Below are 14746 nucleotides of genomic sequence, written 5' to 3' on the forward strand. Positions count from 1 at the left end.
GGCATAACTTGAATCCACATGAGAAATAAAACCATTGGTAAAAATAACTACATACATAGATATAAAAGGAAGTATGGAGACCCCTGGGTGGCTCAACGGCTTGGCGCCTGCCTTCGGCCCAGAGTGTGATCCTTGAGACCCAGGATTGAGACCCACGCCAGGCTCCTTGCATGGAGCCTGCTTCTCTCTCTCTGCCTGTGTCTCTGCTTCTCTCTCTGTATCTCTCATGAATAAATAAATAAAATCTTAAAAAAAGAAAGTACGAATGTAGTCTTTTTGTTTGGAACTTTATTTTTTTTCCTGTCTGATTTAGAAGCATAAATCAAGAATTAAGAATATGTGCTGATGGCTACAACACAGATAACTTCAAAAACAGTAGGCTAAGTCAAAGAAGCCAGAGTTATGGTGCTTTGGTGGCTCAGTGGTTGAGCATCTGCCTTTGGCTCAGTTCATGATCCCAGGGTCCTGGGATCAAGTCCTGAATCAGGCTCCTCTCTGGGAGCCTGCTTCTCCCTCTGCCTTTGTCTATGCCTCTCTCTATCTGTGTCTTTCATGAATAAATAAAAAAAAACTTTAAAAAACAAAAGCAAAGAAGCCAGACACAAAGCCCATGTACTGTTTGATTCCATTTATACAAAATGTCTAGCGTGGGCAAATCTACAGAGACAGAATGTAGATTGATAATTGCCAGGGGCTGGAGAGGAGGGGAAATGGGGAGCAACTGCCTAACAGGTACTGAATTTCCTTCTTGGCTGATGAAGATGTTTTAGAAGTACATAGAAATGGTGGTTGCACAACACTGTAAGTATACTAAATGCCACTGACTTGTTCAGTTTAAAATGTTAATTTTGGGACACTTGGGTAGCTCAGCATTGAGCATCTGCCTTCAGCTCAGAGTGTGATCCCATGGTCTGGGGATCGAGTCCCACATAGAGCTCCCTGCATGGAGCCTGCTTCTCCCTCTGCCTGTGTCTCTGCCTCTCTCTCTGTGTGTGTCTTCCACAAATAAATAAATAAAATATTTTTAAAAATAAAATAAAATGTTAATTTTGTGTTATCTGAATTCACCTCAATAACAACAAAAACCCTACTGATATGGATTTTGGCAATTTAGGAACCACGCTTTGGTCAACCACTCTTAATCACATGATTTGGGCCTACAAAGGATGAGGATTGTACTTCTACATTCTCTCCACTTGAAGGCCTCTGAAGATTTAAGTAGAAAGAACAAAAATTGCTGACCATACCATCCCCCCAGACCCCCTAACTGCAAGTGTACACTTGTCTAGTTTCCTTGGTTTATCTCACTCCCTTCACCTTTCAGTTTCATGTCTTGGTAGTATCTTCCTGTCCAGCCTGAAATATGGCTACCATGTAGGTTGGTTTCTTAGTTCTGACTAATCCCAGTGGCTGTTGCACATTACTTTCTTTATTGGGTTTCCTTTCAACTTGTAGTTTTCATTTAAACTACTCTGACCAATCAGGAGACAGGTATGAGTCACTTTGTTGTTTACCCTGAGCTTTCCAGAATTTCTACAACCTCAACAAAAGTTCAAACTTCTAAGTACAAGCCTTGGGACCTAACACAAGTGCAGACTTCCAAGCACAAGCCTAAGGTCCTTCCCACCGTGTCCAGCCCAGTTCTAAGTGATACCAGAGATTCCAGCACTTCTCTGCACCCTGACTCTTTTGTTTTTCCATATTCCCTACCCCATAGCAGCAGGAGAGAGCCTATTGACTTTGGGAGTGGGAAAAGAAAATCAGGGAGGCTTCATGAAGGAGGCTGCATTAGAGCTGGGCCCTGCAGGGTGAGCATTGGAGGAAAAGAACATTCCAAGAAGACGCACCACACCAGAGGTGTGATTAGTCTAGTATATAGGCTTAAAGTATGGACATTGGCACTAGAGGGCCATAGGTTCAAAGTCTAGTCTGGCCATTTCCTAGTTCTCAGTGATCCCATCCCTTAGGCCTCTCTCACCCCACACTCATCCTCCCTATTCTATGAATATTCTCCTTACCTCCCAGGGTCACCTAGTTGCCCATTCTGTGTATCTGATCTTCAATGACTGGACAATTCCCCATTTAATGCCCCTAATTCACATGTGCAATTGTCAGGTGGGCAGTTATTTAGGTTCACTTTCCACTTCAGATAGATTCCTAGTATCACCCCTATTCCTCTTTCCCAATTGTAATATGTGAACTGTCCAAATGAGCACCCCCAAATATTGTTGCAATGGAGATTGAGTTCCCTGCTAAGATTAACCAAGTATCTGGTTTGAGTTTGATCCCAAGACCACAAATGGTGGAGAGAACTTTCTAGAAGGAGACAATGGTATGCAAATCTGAAAAAAAATGGTTGGAGGTCTGTTTTTAATTCAAGCTGGGACCAATCAGGGAGTCTGGTTTGAGTTCTGAGTGGCTTGTTTAGCCTGGAGTTGGAGTAACCCCAACTCAAGCACAAACATTCCAAGCAAATACCTCCCCACCAATAGGGAGCGGACACCTACAATGTGGATAGATTTTCCACAGAAAGAGAAGAGTGAATAGTTTCCCTGTCAATCATTCTCATACCAACCAATCAGGATCATTGAAGGCGGAGCCATATGCTGGTTATAAAAGGAGCGCAGCGGTTTGTGACGGTGCCCATTTCGTCTTGGGTTTTGTGGTGAGTCTGTGGTAGAGCGTTCTCCTCAGTGGTGAGGGAACATGGCGGCAGCTCCCACATACAATCACAAAAGCGTAAGGTTAATTTAATTCTTAGTTGTCATTGATAGTTGGCTATTTGTAGTACACTTTTTATAAGTTGGTATGTGAAGTAATGTGTTTTAATAATATTATAATTAATAATATTCTTTAATAGTCTAGAGGGCTTTAGATTTGTGACAGTGTCGGTCCCTTAGTTGAATAGGGACACAGTGTTGTGCCCTATGCTACCACATGATAATTTTGATATTTTACTTGTTTAAATATTGGGTTTGGTCCCCTCTTATACGTGGTGTTAAGGTACTGTACTGTTTTCAACTTAAAAATGAGGAAATAGATGGCGCTATTGTCTGAGCGGGAGCAGGACAGCTTGGTGGCTGCCAGGGAGCTGATTTTGTCTTCGATTTTAAATTTCGGGATGACTATTGCCTCAGTATATTTAGTTCTTGGCCTTTGTCCCCTTGTTTCTGTTAAATTCAACCCCAAAAAGAAATTTCACATGCTGAGGGACCGTGTACGACGGCATTAGGACAGTGCTTCTTCGCTTCCTTTGGGCGTAGTTTTACAGGGCTGTTACCCCTTAAATATCATTGATGTGGTAAAATTTCAGAATCAATCCTCTCATACGCTGACTTAATTTTAAAAGAAACAAAACGTTCCCTGATATTTTCAACTTTAAAAATGAGGAAACTGACCATCTGATCAGCGTAGAACTTGGCTCATTGAACTTAAAGAGCCTTCAGAAACCTTAACAGTGCTTTGCATTTTTACATTACTGTATTTAACCACACGTGGTCCCGCCACTTCTCATGCATTTTCCTTTAAAAGTTTCGTCTCATATGCACTTGATGGTTTACAAACACCGTGAATGCTCCTAAGCTTCCCTTCAGCCAGTATTGAATACATTTCGATGTTTAATTTTAGAAAACAATGGTTTGTTCATCCTCATTGCATTCAGTTAAATTTTGGTGTCGAGGATGTCAGATTTATGATGGCAAGGTTTGTGCAATTTCAATTTCTGTGGAGGAAATGAATGGTCAAATTGAGTGCCTTTTATTTGATAATTGTGTATTTGGTATAAATTTACTTGGTTTAAATTCTGGTGGTGTTCTCACTTCATGCATTTCCTTAAAAAACATTTTGGGGTACTCTGGGCTTACACATGTAGAATTTAATCATCTGGCTCAGTCCATAATGTTTAATGGCAGTGAATGCAGTGGAGTGTCCATCATGGACTGCCGTTTATCATGGTTTAGCACTTTGTTTTATAGAGGAATTATATGTTTAGTATCGTTTTGTGACATTACAAGTAGCTCTTAGTATAAAAAAGTTCCGTGTTATCTTCAATGAACAAACAGGGTAAAGAGTTTTCTTTCTTTTTTTTTTTTAATTTTTATTTATTTATGATAGTCACACAGAGAGAGCGAGAGAGGCAGAGACACAGGCAGAGGGAGAAGCAGGCTCCATGCACCGGGAGCCTGATGTGGGATTCGATTCCGGGTCTCCAGGATCGCGCCCTGGGCCAAAGGCAGGCGCTAAACAGCTGCGCCACCCAGGGATCCCGGTAAAGAGTTTTCTAATAGAAAGAAGGTGCTGTAGTATTTTTAGTGTAAAAACGCTCACACATTCACAATCTGAATGGCTAAGAACTTGTTTTAGGACATTGGATGCCCCAAAGTGCCTGTCACTGTCCACCACTGAATGCTGTTTGGGATTTTATTTTTTGCAAAAATAAAAAATAAAATAAAATAAATTGGATGTGTAATAGCATGTTACTCAACTCATTTCTGCCCCTAGTCTTTTGCATGCATTTCCTTCGACAAGTGTGGGATATAAATTAAGAAAGGCACAGTGAGATTGCTGTGCTTTCTGGCAGTGAGTGGCCACTGGAAGTCATGTTGCCTTGTTCTGAGTTTTGTTTTACAGTATAGTTGTGTATTTAACATAATAGTAACTTAAAAATTTTCCCCCCAGGTCCTCTTCCCCAGGTGTTATTTCACGGGGCGGCGGGGGGGGGGGAGATTTGTATAGTCTCTAGTCACAAGCAGGAAACAACATTGTTCATTAGCGATTAGTCAGGATAGAAAATGGCGGGAATACGAGGCTCCTCCCTTTGCTGGCGCATGCTGGCTCCGCCCCTTTGGCGGAGCATGCCTGCCAGACTCTGGCGTGGTAAGCTGGGTTCAACGATTCAACATAAAGTGCGCGTGCCTTGGCAACCGACAGACAGCGCTTATTTATATCTATGCTTCTGTTGTGTGACCTCCAGTATTCAAAGGGAGAACCCATTGAAAGGAAGACTTGTTTCTCTCAAAAACCTGAAAACCCTACTCACTGAGAGGAACCGGATTCCTGCCTTAAGGTAAAAGGGTGCCGATTGAATCTGTCTAGTTTATTCTTGATTTTGACTTGAATTATGTATATTGTTTATTAGGTAAATGACTTATTGATACCTTGTAAGTAGGACATTGGTATTCTACAAATACTGTCTTCCTAGACTTTATTGAGAAATCAGAAAGATCAATTATTGACAGTATTGAAAGCTGCCTCGGGTTTTGTTGCTGTGATGAACCAAGGTTTTAGGAATGGGGATGTTAAAAAGCTTCACAAATTGTACTGTTTCAAACAGGGCCCTAAACTTTGAACAACTTCTAACCATGGGATTTAGGTCCAGGTGTCGAGCTTGAAGGCACATCTGTGGTATCCACTTTGCTCAGAGAATCCTAGAGGGGATGGTTTCCAAAGGCCACATCCACAAAAGCCAATATTAGTAACTGTCACACTTCTTCCATTGCTATTTCCTGTACTCAGTGTACAAGCTCTGTGTTGGGCAGTAACAGTATTATTTAATGTTCTTCTCTAAGCTGCAGATGCTGCTGTTATAGAGTTTGGCATGATTAGACAGTTGTGATTTCAAAGATACTTCACTATGACTTTTTTTTTATTGGAGTTCAGTTCGCCAACATATAGCATATCACCCAGTGCTCATCCTGTCAAGTGCCCCTCTTAGTGCCTGTCACCCAGTCACCCCAACCCCCCGCCCACCTCCCTTTCCACCACCCCTTCTTCGTTTCCCAGAGTTAGGAGTCTCTCATGTCTGTCATCCTCACTGATATTTTCACTCCTTTCCCCTTTATTCCCTTTCATTATTTTTTATATTCCTCAAATAAATGAGACCATATAATGTTTGTCCTCCGATTGACTTATTTCACTCAGCATAATACCCTCCAGTTCCATCCATGTCAAAGCAAATGGTGGGTATTTGTCGTTTCTAATGGCTGACTACCCCAAAGATACAGATGCAGTGAAACGCTGGAACACCTGCACCCCAATATTTATAGCAGCAATGTCCACAATAGCCAAACTGTGGAAGGAGCCTCAGTGTCCATCGAAAGATGAATGGATAAGGAAGATGTGGTATATGTATACAATATAATATTACTCACTGTGACTTTTTAACACCAATGTTTTAATCTCTCTTTTTATTCATTTTGCAAAGACAGTAATGGACATCAGAAGGATGGGATGGACTAGATTGTAGAAAACAAACTTCAGAAATCAAAGAAAAGCAGGGTGCTACTTTCATCTCAACAGGTATGATGACAACATGGGTGTGAATATAACTCTATCTATGCAAAAGGGGGGGTGTGATGAGACCCATGGACCAAGTAAGGGGCAGGAAATGGTTGTCTGCCAGTCAATCTTCCCTGTATTTATTTGATAGGGGTCCTGAAGGCAGAGGACAACAATTAAAGTAATACAGAGGTCAGTTCTCCTCTAAAGCTTTACTCTTCCATACATCCTTGGTCATTTCGTTGCTTTACAGACATTGCTGGAACGACAGGCCAGTTTTACTACACGGTGAGCCTCTTGTCTGAGTCTGGGAGACACTCTGCTCATTTTCACTCTAAGGCAATAGCAGCTCAGCTGACTTCTAACATATGATTTCAACCCTTTGTGCCACTGTTAAACACTTTCAACAAGGTCAGGTGCTGGAGGCTGGGGGCAAGGCATGAAGTTCATATGCAAAGGCTCCCAGACCCCTGTGTTTCCTGCTCCATTACACAGACATGTGCAGTGGGATGGATGAATTGCGGTGAATTGCTCCTGACAAGAAGTGCTAATGTTGATTGGATTATTTAATGCTCCTGTATGCTAAGTGCTCTGTCTTCTCCCTGTCCAGGTCACAGTATCAATACAGCAGCCAAACTACAAGGCTTGATCGGTAAGCATTCCCCTTCTTTGGTGCCGTTTTGCCCAGGTTCCTGTCTCCTGGGCTTCTTGAAAACATGTAGAGGTTATGAGTCTGTACTGGATTTCACCCAACTGTCGATTTTCTGGCAAGGTATGGGTCAGGATTCCTCTCTGATGAGGAATGAGACCGTTTTGCCCAGGTTCCTGTCTCCTGGGCTTCTTGAAAACATGTAGAGGTTATGAGTCTGTACTGGATTTCACCCAACTGTCGATTTTCTGGCAAGGTATGGGTCAGGATTCCTCTCTGATGAGGAATGAGATTTCATACTAATTTGGGGGCGAAGCTTTCAGAACACAGGAACACCTAATCTCAGAGCGGGGGTTTCATTTTCTCACCAGTTTACACTTTTAGAGGTATCAGTCAGTCTGGCATATGTCTGGGAATGTGGCCTTCCTCTGCAGCCATGGGACGGTAAGCCCAAGAACAGTATGTGTTCCTATCACCTGTAGAATACACACACCTGCATTATGTAGTTTGGAGGCTTGGTGCTTTCTAGCTTGCCTAGCGAGGTCAGTCAGACCTCAGTTCAAACCTGCCTCTGCCAGGAACTGTCTATCCTCTGAGACTCCATTTCCTTCTCTGCAAAACTACTCTCATGCTTTGCTATTAAGGATATTGCGAGAGTTAAGTGTGACTCTCTTTGTAATCCCCCCAGCACACAGGAGGTGCTCAAGGAACTGAGTCCCCATTTTCTAAATGTATATGTATATATCGGAACAGGTCGTTACACTGCTTGGCGTAGCCCTCTCCCTGTTCCCTTCCTCAGCTACAGCAAACTCCTCATAGGTTACACTGGTTTCTCTGGATAGCACACCTCTGTGACCTTGCTTTGAAGCAAGAGGTGGCCCCGGGGACCTGAGATGTTCCTTGTTCTGAGCCGGGTTCTATACTGGTCACAGTGGACACCTTACACTCGAGGCTGATGTGGCTTAGCACCCAGAATGACATCCTAGGATTTGTCAAGCTGTACAGGTGCCTGTTAACTGGCAGTCCTAGAAAATTCTCCTCTAAAAAAAAAAATTCTCCTCTCTTTCCCCTATAACGAGTCCCTTCTGGGCTGTGATTAGTTTATTTAAGATTAGGTGAAAACATTGGCAGTGCGAAAGATGGGACAAGATGCTTAAATATAAATGTGCCCTACCGTAAGATGATCTGCAAGAGACTGTTAACTTTTAGGCTCAAAAGATCTCTGTTTCCTCTACTTTTATATTAGCAGAAGTTATATTTTGGTAGGATCATGAAACCTAAAGTTCACCCACCCAAGGTCAAAAAATCCACATTTCTTTTTGATTAGAAATTTAAGTGTCTAGCTGTTACATAGCACATTGACATTTCAAAGCCTTTTGATTTATCCTTGTAATTGATGAAATTACTTGAAAGCCCTGGACCCTGGGGTCATTGTTATTTCTCATTAAGTGAAAAACTAGGGCCTGAGGTATTTAGAGAAAGCTTTACCCAAAACCGCTTAGTTCCTTCAATAGCTACCATGACAGAGACCTTAACTTATGTGCTAGTCCAAGAAAGGTATGAAACTTAACTCTGCCACCTCCAGTTCATTCCACACACATTTGTGCCCACTGCAGATTTTGCTCATCTTGGGTCTCTTAGTTGGGGGATGTGTGGGAAAGACCTAAATGAATGGTCTGGTGGGTAATTTCACTAAGCACTGGCATTTATCTTTTTAAAAAGATTTTATTTATTTGAGAGAGAGACACACACACAAACAGCATGAGGAGGGGGAGGAGCACAGGAAGAGGGAGAAGCAGAGCAGGGAGTTTGACATGGGTCTCAATCCGAGTACTCCAGGATCATGACCTGAGTGGAAGGCAGACTGAACCACCCAGGTGCCCCAAGCATTGGCATTTAAAAATGGTCACAAGGCAGAGGAATCCAAAACAGTTAATATCTATTTGTATGGATCTCCCCAGAATTAAGGAACCTAGGAGAAGTGAAAGTGACTATATTCAAAAGTTGAGGTGGAGCCTGGCTTCTTGAATCCTAATGAATTCAGGCTTTTGCCCTTCTATTCATCTGGGGCCTGGTTGTGAATGGTTGCTAATTATTTGGAATTTTAATGGGCTATAAATTCTCAGTTTGATTTTTCTGCCTCAAACTCATGCTTAGATTAAATGTGTTTTCATACTTATTTATATGGATATTGGAGAGAGATTGGATTTTAGTGGAAACTTAAGGGCAAGCCTATGTGGATTATGGGTCTTTTATGTAGGAAAAATCAATTTTCTTAGTATTTGATGAAAAAGCACCATGTACACAAAGGTTAATATACTCACATTTTATTTTCTTTAAAAATAACTTCAGATTGTAATTATGTTCTTGCAGAGAAGGTCTAGAGACTACAAAAAGTGGTATGCTAGTAAATGTTTAACAACTGGCTCTCTATAAGAAGAGAAAGCACTCTGGTATATAGCATTTGCCAATTTCTGAGGTGAAAATACTTCCATCATGGCCAATTTTAAGCCATAGATGTGATATCACTGGATGCAGATAGGAAGAGCTGTGCACTCTCTCCTCCAAGCTCTTACACAGAACTGAAAGAATTCAAAAATCACTGGCAATCCAATTACATAGAGTTATAACCACTGCCAACATCTTCGTGTTTTGCCAACTAGTCTTGCTATGAAAACATCTGTATTGGTTCTGATGAAGAGTCTTGTCACCGGTTTTTGGTAAGTAAATCTATGTTTTCTCCCTCAGATATTTCACTTCCATTTTGTCTCCAAACTCAAATATTATGTACACACCTAGAAATCGCATAATAATTCAGTAAATTTATTTTAAATACTCTAATTTTTGTTAAACCTAATGCTCCAAAAAGCATTGTACGGCATGGCATTTAAAGAGTTGTGTGGTTGATGCAGATACATTGCTTCTCCACTTCAACAACAGCATAGGTAGGAATGGTGAGAAGGCCATGATCCTCACAAGAAGAGTTGTGGTTCATTCTCGTGGCTTGATGCAGACTGATGATAGGTCTGGCCCATGGGACTATAAACATGGGTGAGACAGAGACTTTCTCTGGCTTGTTCATATTTTTTTAAAGATTTTTTTATTTATTTGACAGAGAGAAAGAGCACAAGCAGGGGAAGGGGCAGAGGGAGAGGGATAAGCAGGCCTCCCACTGAGCAGGGAGCCCGATGCAGGGCTCTGTCCCAGGACCCTGGGATCATGACCTGAGCTGAAGGCAGACACTTCACTAACAGAGCCAACAAGGTGCCCCTGGCTTGGTCATATTTGCATACCAGTGTATGGAATTGGTTCTAGGAAAAAACTGCCTCCTAGCAAAGGACCTTAGGTCCTAGGTGAAGTGTCAAGAGAGACACGAGGTAGCGCTATGTGTCTATGTGTAGATAGACAATTTTTTTTAGATTTTATTTATTTATTCATGGGAGACACAGAGTGAGGCAGAGACACAGGCAGAGGGAGAAGCAGGCTCCCTGCAGGGAGCCCGATGGGGGACTCGATCCTGGGACTCCAGGATCATGCCATGGGCCGAAGGCAGATGCTCAACCACTGAGCCACCTAGGTGTTCCATAGATAGACAATTAAAGAAGTTCTGTCCAAGGTCCAGAGGAAGCCAATGAAGTTGCCACACTGGCTGGACCAGGCAGAATCTCCAGGTCTTTCTAGTAGAATACAACCAAAGGACTCTGGATAACCATGAGTTCCTCAGGAGAGCCTTGTGACTGCTAGAGCCCCAAATAGCAGACCTGTGCACTTCTGCTGGAGCTCTTCTGCCGGAGTCTAGAGTGGAGGTTCTGCCCTCCCTAAGGGCTTGTGTCTTTGTCTAGCAGATGACACAGTGATTAATGTCTGGGAAAAGACGTCAGTAGAGGCAAGAAATGGCAAGAGATGCCAGCTGTAAGTGTGGTGGGAAGAGAGCAAAGAAAGAAAAGATTGTTCTTAGTGTACAAAGGGACATATGTAGCCTGTTGCTCAGAGAGTAATTTCTCTAAATGTGATCTCTTCTCAACAGATCTAGTCTCACTCTTTCCACCTGAGCTGATAAGTACTTGCCTCTCTTCAGATCCTTGTGGAGGTGAGGATATACAAGAGCCATAGAATAGAAGTATTTTTAATAATATATTGTTTTGAGTCACAAAACAAACAAAATGGCTACAGGTGAGGATTTTCACAGCTGGCATAAGTGTTAATTAGAACCAGATAGAAGCCTTGGCTGTGAGAGGGCTTGTTTAATTTAAATATCCATGCGGAGAAACTGGTTCTTAATTAGTTAAAGGCCTGGCTGGCACTCAGCCATCAGGAAACCCCCAAGCCTATCTGTTCCCTTGGACTTTTGACCAAAACAAAGTCACCCTCACACACCTAATTAGTATAAGCATAGATCATTTAGGTACTTCAACCCCGTGAAATTTTTCAGTCCTTTATTAAGCAAAAACACTCTCCAGCTGCCTACCATCGGCCTTTCTAATTTTTGGCTATTCTATAAACATGCCCTCCATTTGCACATGTAGTTAGGTTGAAATGTCAAGGGACCACAAGGGGATGTTTATGAAATTCCATAAAAAATATGTTTTCACAAAACTAAGGTTTATTGGTATTCCAGAGGAGCTGGTAATGACTTCTTTTCCATCTGAGTCTGCTCCTCGCCTTCTCCCCCTCACCTTGAACTTTTGCTTGAGTCTAGGAATCTATTTTGTCTAATTTCCAAATGTTTCTTGTCAGTGGTTTGCCTGGATTCATTATATATATACACCTAGGATGGAAGGTAACTTGGTGCATCTTAATAACATAGAAGCTACCCTTGTCCTGAAAAGCTTTTCCTCCCTTCCTGCTATTTTGTTTTGTCATTTCTTGGCAGGATTGAGAGATGTAATGATATTTTATTAAAATTAGGGGTTCTCTTAACAGTACAGTGACCCTTCTGCCTCATTTCATGATAAACTCCACTCATTACATGCAGGCATTTGCAGGAATTCATATTGTTCATGGTGTTCTAATAAGTCAGAGGGACTATTCTTTGGTCACTGACTGTCCAACCATGGGGCCAACATGCATGCCCTGCAGCCTGTCGGTACAGGGCTCCTCCTAGTAGAGTTTAGTAGCTCCTCACTGGGTGCACAAACCAGTCAGGAAATAGAAGTTCATGTTTTATTTTTATTTTTATCAAACTTACACAACATGACAACTAAAGAATAAAATGACTTCATAAGATTTACTCATAAAAACAGTACTTCCCCCCCACCTACCACCATTCCATTTCCTGTTCACCATGTTTATTCTAAGGCAGCACCAAATGATCTTGCAATTGTAGAAATAACGGGTGCTGAAACCCACTCAGAAAACCATGACAGCTCCAAACATTTTAAGATGGGGTTCTTTGGCCACTTTGGTTGTTCGTCTAAGGAGAGGATTAGCAGAGGATAAATCTTCAGAAAGGGAACCAGGAGACAGGGAATGACAAAAAATAAATGGTCTCTTACCTTCCAGAGGCCTACAGTATGGGGAAGGGCAGAGTAGGGCTAGAATAGCAGCACCCTCCCTCTAGAGCTGCTCCCAAGGATGAGGACAAAGCAGACAGTTCAAAGGACAAGGGCTTTTAGTGGGACAGGTGTCATGGGCACTGTGTGTTCAGGTGAGTGTCTCCTGCTCCCTTCCCCCTTTCCCTCCTCCATGTGTTTCAATGTCTCCCCAGCAACCTAAGGGATATCACAGATCTGGGAGTTACATTACCATGGCCCAAAGATGTAGGCTGCAAATATGGAAGGAGATAGACACATATCTCAAGAGAAAACCATGACAGTCTGCAAACACCACTTCTCCCTACTGGGTTCAGCTTCAGAACATGGGCATTGAAAAGAAATGCATAGCACTGTTGTTCTTCAAGTTTTTAAAGCTTTCATATGTCTCCCCCCTTCCACCTTGTAGTTTATTTCGACTAATAATGAGTAATACCTAAAGATGATTTTTATTGGGCAAAGATACAAGTATAGAAGAGACTTTAAATTTTAGTATCCTTGAAGGTAATCTGAGTTTGAGAGGCATTGGTTGGTTTATTTATTTTTAAAGATTTTTTGGCTTCTTTTTTAAAGATTTTATTTATTTATTCATGAGAAACACAGAGAGGGGCAGAGACATAGGCAGAGGGAGAAGCAGACTTTCCCACAGGGGGCCTGATCTGGGACTTGATCCCAGAACCCCGGGATCACAACCTGAGCCAAAGGCAGACACTCAACCACTGAGCCCCCCAGGTGTCCTGCATCGGTTGCTTTAAATGCTTCATTTAAATACACTTTGCAGGCAGCCCTGGTGGTGCAGCGGTTTAGCGCCGCCTGCAGCCCGGGGTGTGATCCTGGAGACCCAGGATCGAGTCCCATGTCAGGCTCCCTGCATGGAGCCTGCTTCTCCCTCTGCCTCTCTCTCTCCCTGAATAAATAAATAATCTTAAAAAAATAAACGTCACATCTATGATCTCTTTTTTAAACATTCAGGCAAGGAGCTGGTGGCTCCATGCTCTTAATATTATCCTCTTTCTTGTGTTATTAAAATGATAGACTGATTGCTCTTGATACAAGAGGAAAGGCTGGTAAGTAGTGTTCATCTTCTCTTTATCATCTAAAGTCTGAGAACCATTCTTTCCAGTCCTGAGAATCTATTGTATCCACCAAAATACTGAAAGACCTTTGGGCTCCACTGTAGGTATTCTAAATACTAATTTCACTGTGGTAGTTTCTAAACCTGGCAAAATGATAGCTGAAAGTCTTAGGTGTATAAATGTGCTTCTGGAGCCCACAGAAAGGGGGAAGAAAACAGGCCAAATTCGGCAGTATGGAAAGGAGTGAAGGGAAAGTGTGTGAGCTGGGAAGTCCTCAACAGACAATTCACAATCAGCCCATTTGTAAGGAGACCTTTATCTAAAAACCTTTCAATTCTCAGAATTCATTTATATATCTGAATCATTTCTTTCCAAGCACCTTGAGCTCAATGGAAAATGAGTAGTTTGGAATTAGATTGTCTATTCAAATCTGCAGTCACATGGCAAGAGCATCTAAGAATTATAGAGATTTAAGGGCCCCCAATATAATGCTCCAAATACGTATCAAGAAAAAGCAGATACCAACGCTCATTCTGAGCACATGAGAGAGTACTGCCCTTTGGCAAAGCTGAGAAATTGGTGAAATATATTTACCATTTTCCCTATGAATTCTGTATTTCTAAGTTGCTGTAGGCTTAGCTGCCTCTGCCCCTTGTGGATTTTTCTTGGGTCTTTGAAAAATGGCTCTGGGATGAAAAATGGCTCTGGGATGAAAAATGGCTCTGGGGATAGGTGGCCTCTCAACTTCTCATCTGTTTAGAGAGTTGGGTTACCTGGGACAGAATTTTGCATATGAGCTGCTGTTTTGGGGTGGGGGAGTTGCTCTAATATGTTTTCCTTCAGCTTTTCTGTATTTCATCTTTCTGCTGAATTGTGATCTGCAGTCATGATTGCTGCCTGTAGGATTTCTTGTGGGACCGCATTGTGATTTTCAGGAGGGTTCAGCTAAATTTCTAAGTTTTCATTCCTTACATTGGTCCATTTATTTTTCTTATTTTGGCCTAGTTCTGTGTGCAGAGTTTCAGTGCCTCTTTTTTTCTCTGATTTCTCCTTGTTTTCTGGCCCAGACCTTTGTTTCTTAACACATTCTCACTGTAATGACACTTCTGAAACTGATGTGTTTTGTGTCTGTCAGAAAGCATCCATTCTTCGACTAAATCCTGTCTCTATGAAATGAACGAGCACTGGGTATTATATGTTGGCAAATTCAATTT

General features: G+C 42.0%; 1 protein-coding gene across 11 annotated transcripts in view; it reads left to right on the forward strand.

The window, feature by feature from the left end:
• The first annotated feature begins 2646 nt into the window (after window positions 1-2646).
• Window positions 2647-14746, forward strand: part of USP26 (ubiquitin specific peptidase 26) — a 56581-nt gene continuing 44481 nt past the window's right edge. For 5 of the 11 annotated variants that reach the window (XM_077887474.1, XM_077887482.1, XM_077887476.1 and 2 more), the window contains exons 1-5: window positions 2650-2739; window positions 6207-6297; window positions 6887-6928; window positions 9589-9645; window positions 10953-11015. The gene's annotated coding sequence lies outside the window, so the exon portion shown is untranslated. Of the gene's footprint in view, window positions 2745-4972; window positions 5066-6202; window positions 6298-6886; window positions 6929-9588; window positions 9646-10952; window positions 11016-14746 lie in introns of all 11 variants that reach the window. The other 6 variants (XM_077887484.1, XM_077887485.1, XM_077887478.1 and 3 more) reach the window with 5 other exon arrangements.

Source organism: Canis aureus, chromosome X (assembly GCF_053574225.1).
Source record: "Canis aureus isolate CA01 chromosome X, VMU_Caureus_v.1.0, whole genome shotgun sequence".
NCBI lineage: Eukaryota > Metazoa > Chordata > Mammalia > Carnivora > Canidae > Canis > Canis aureus.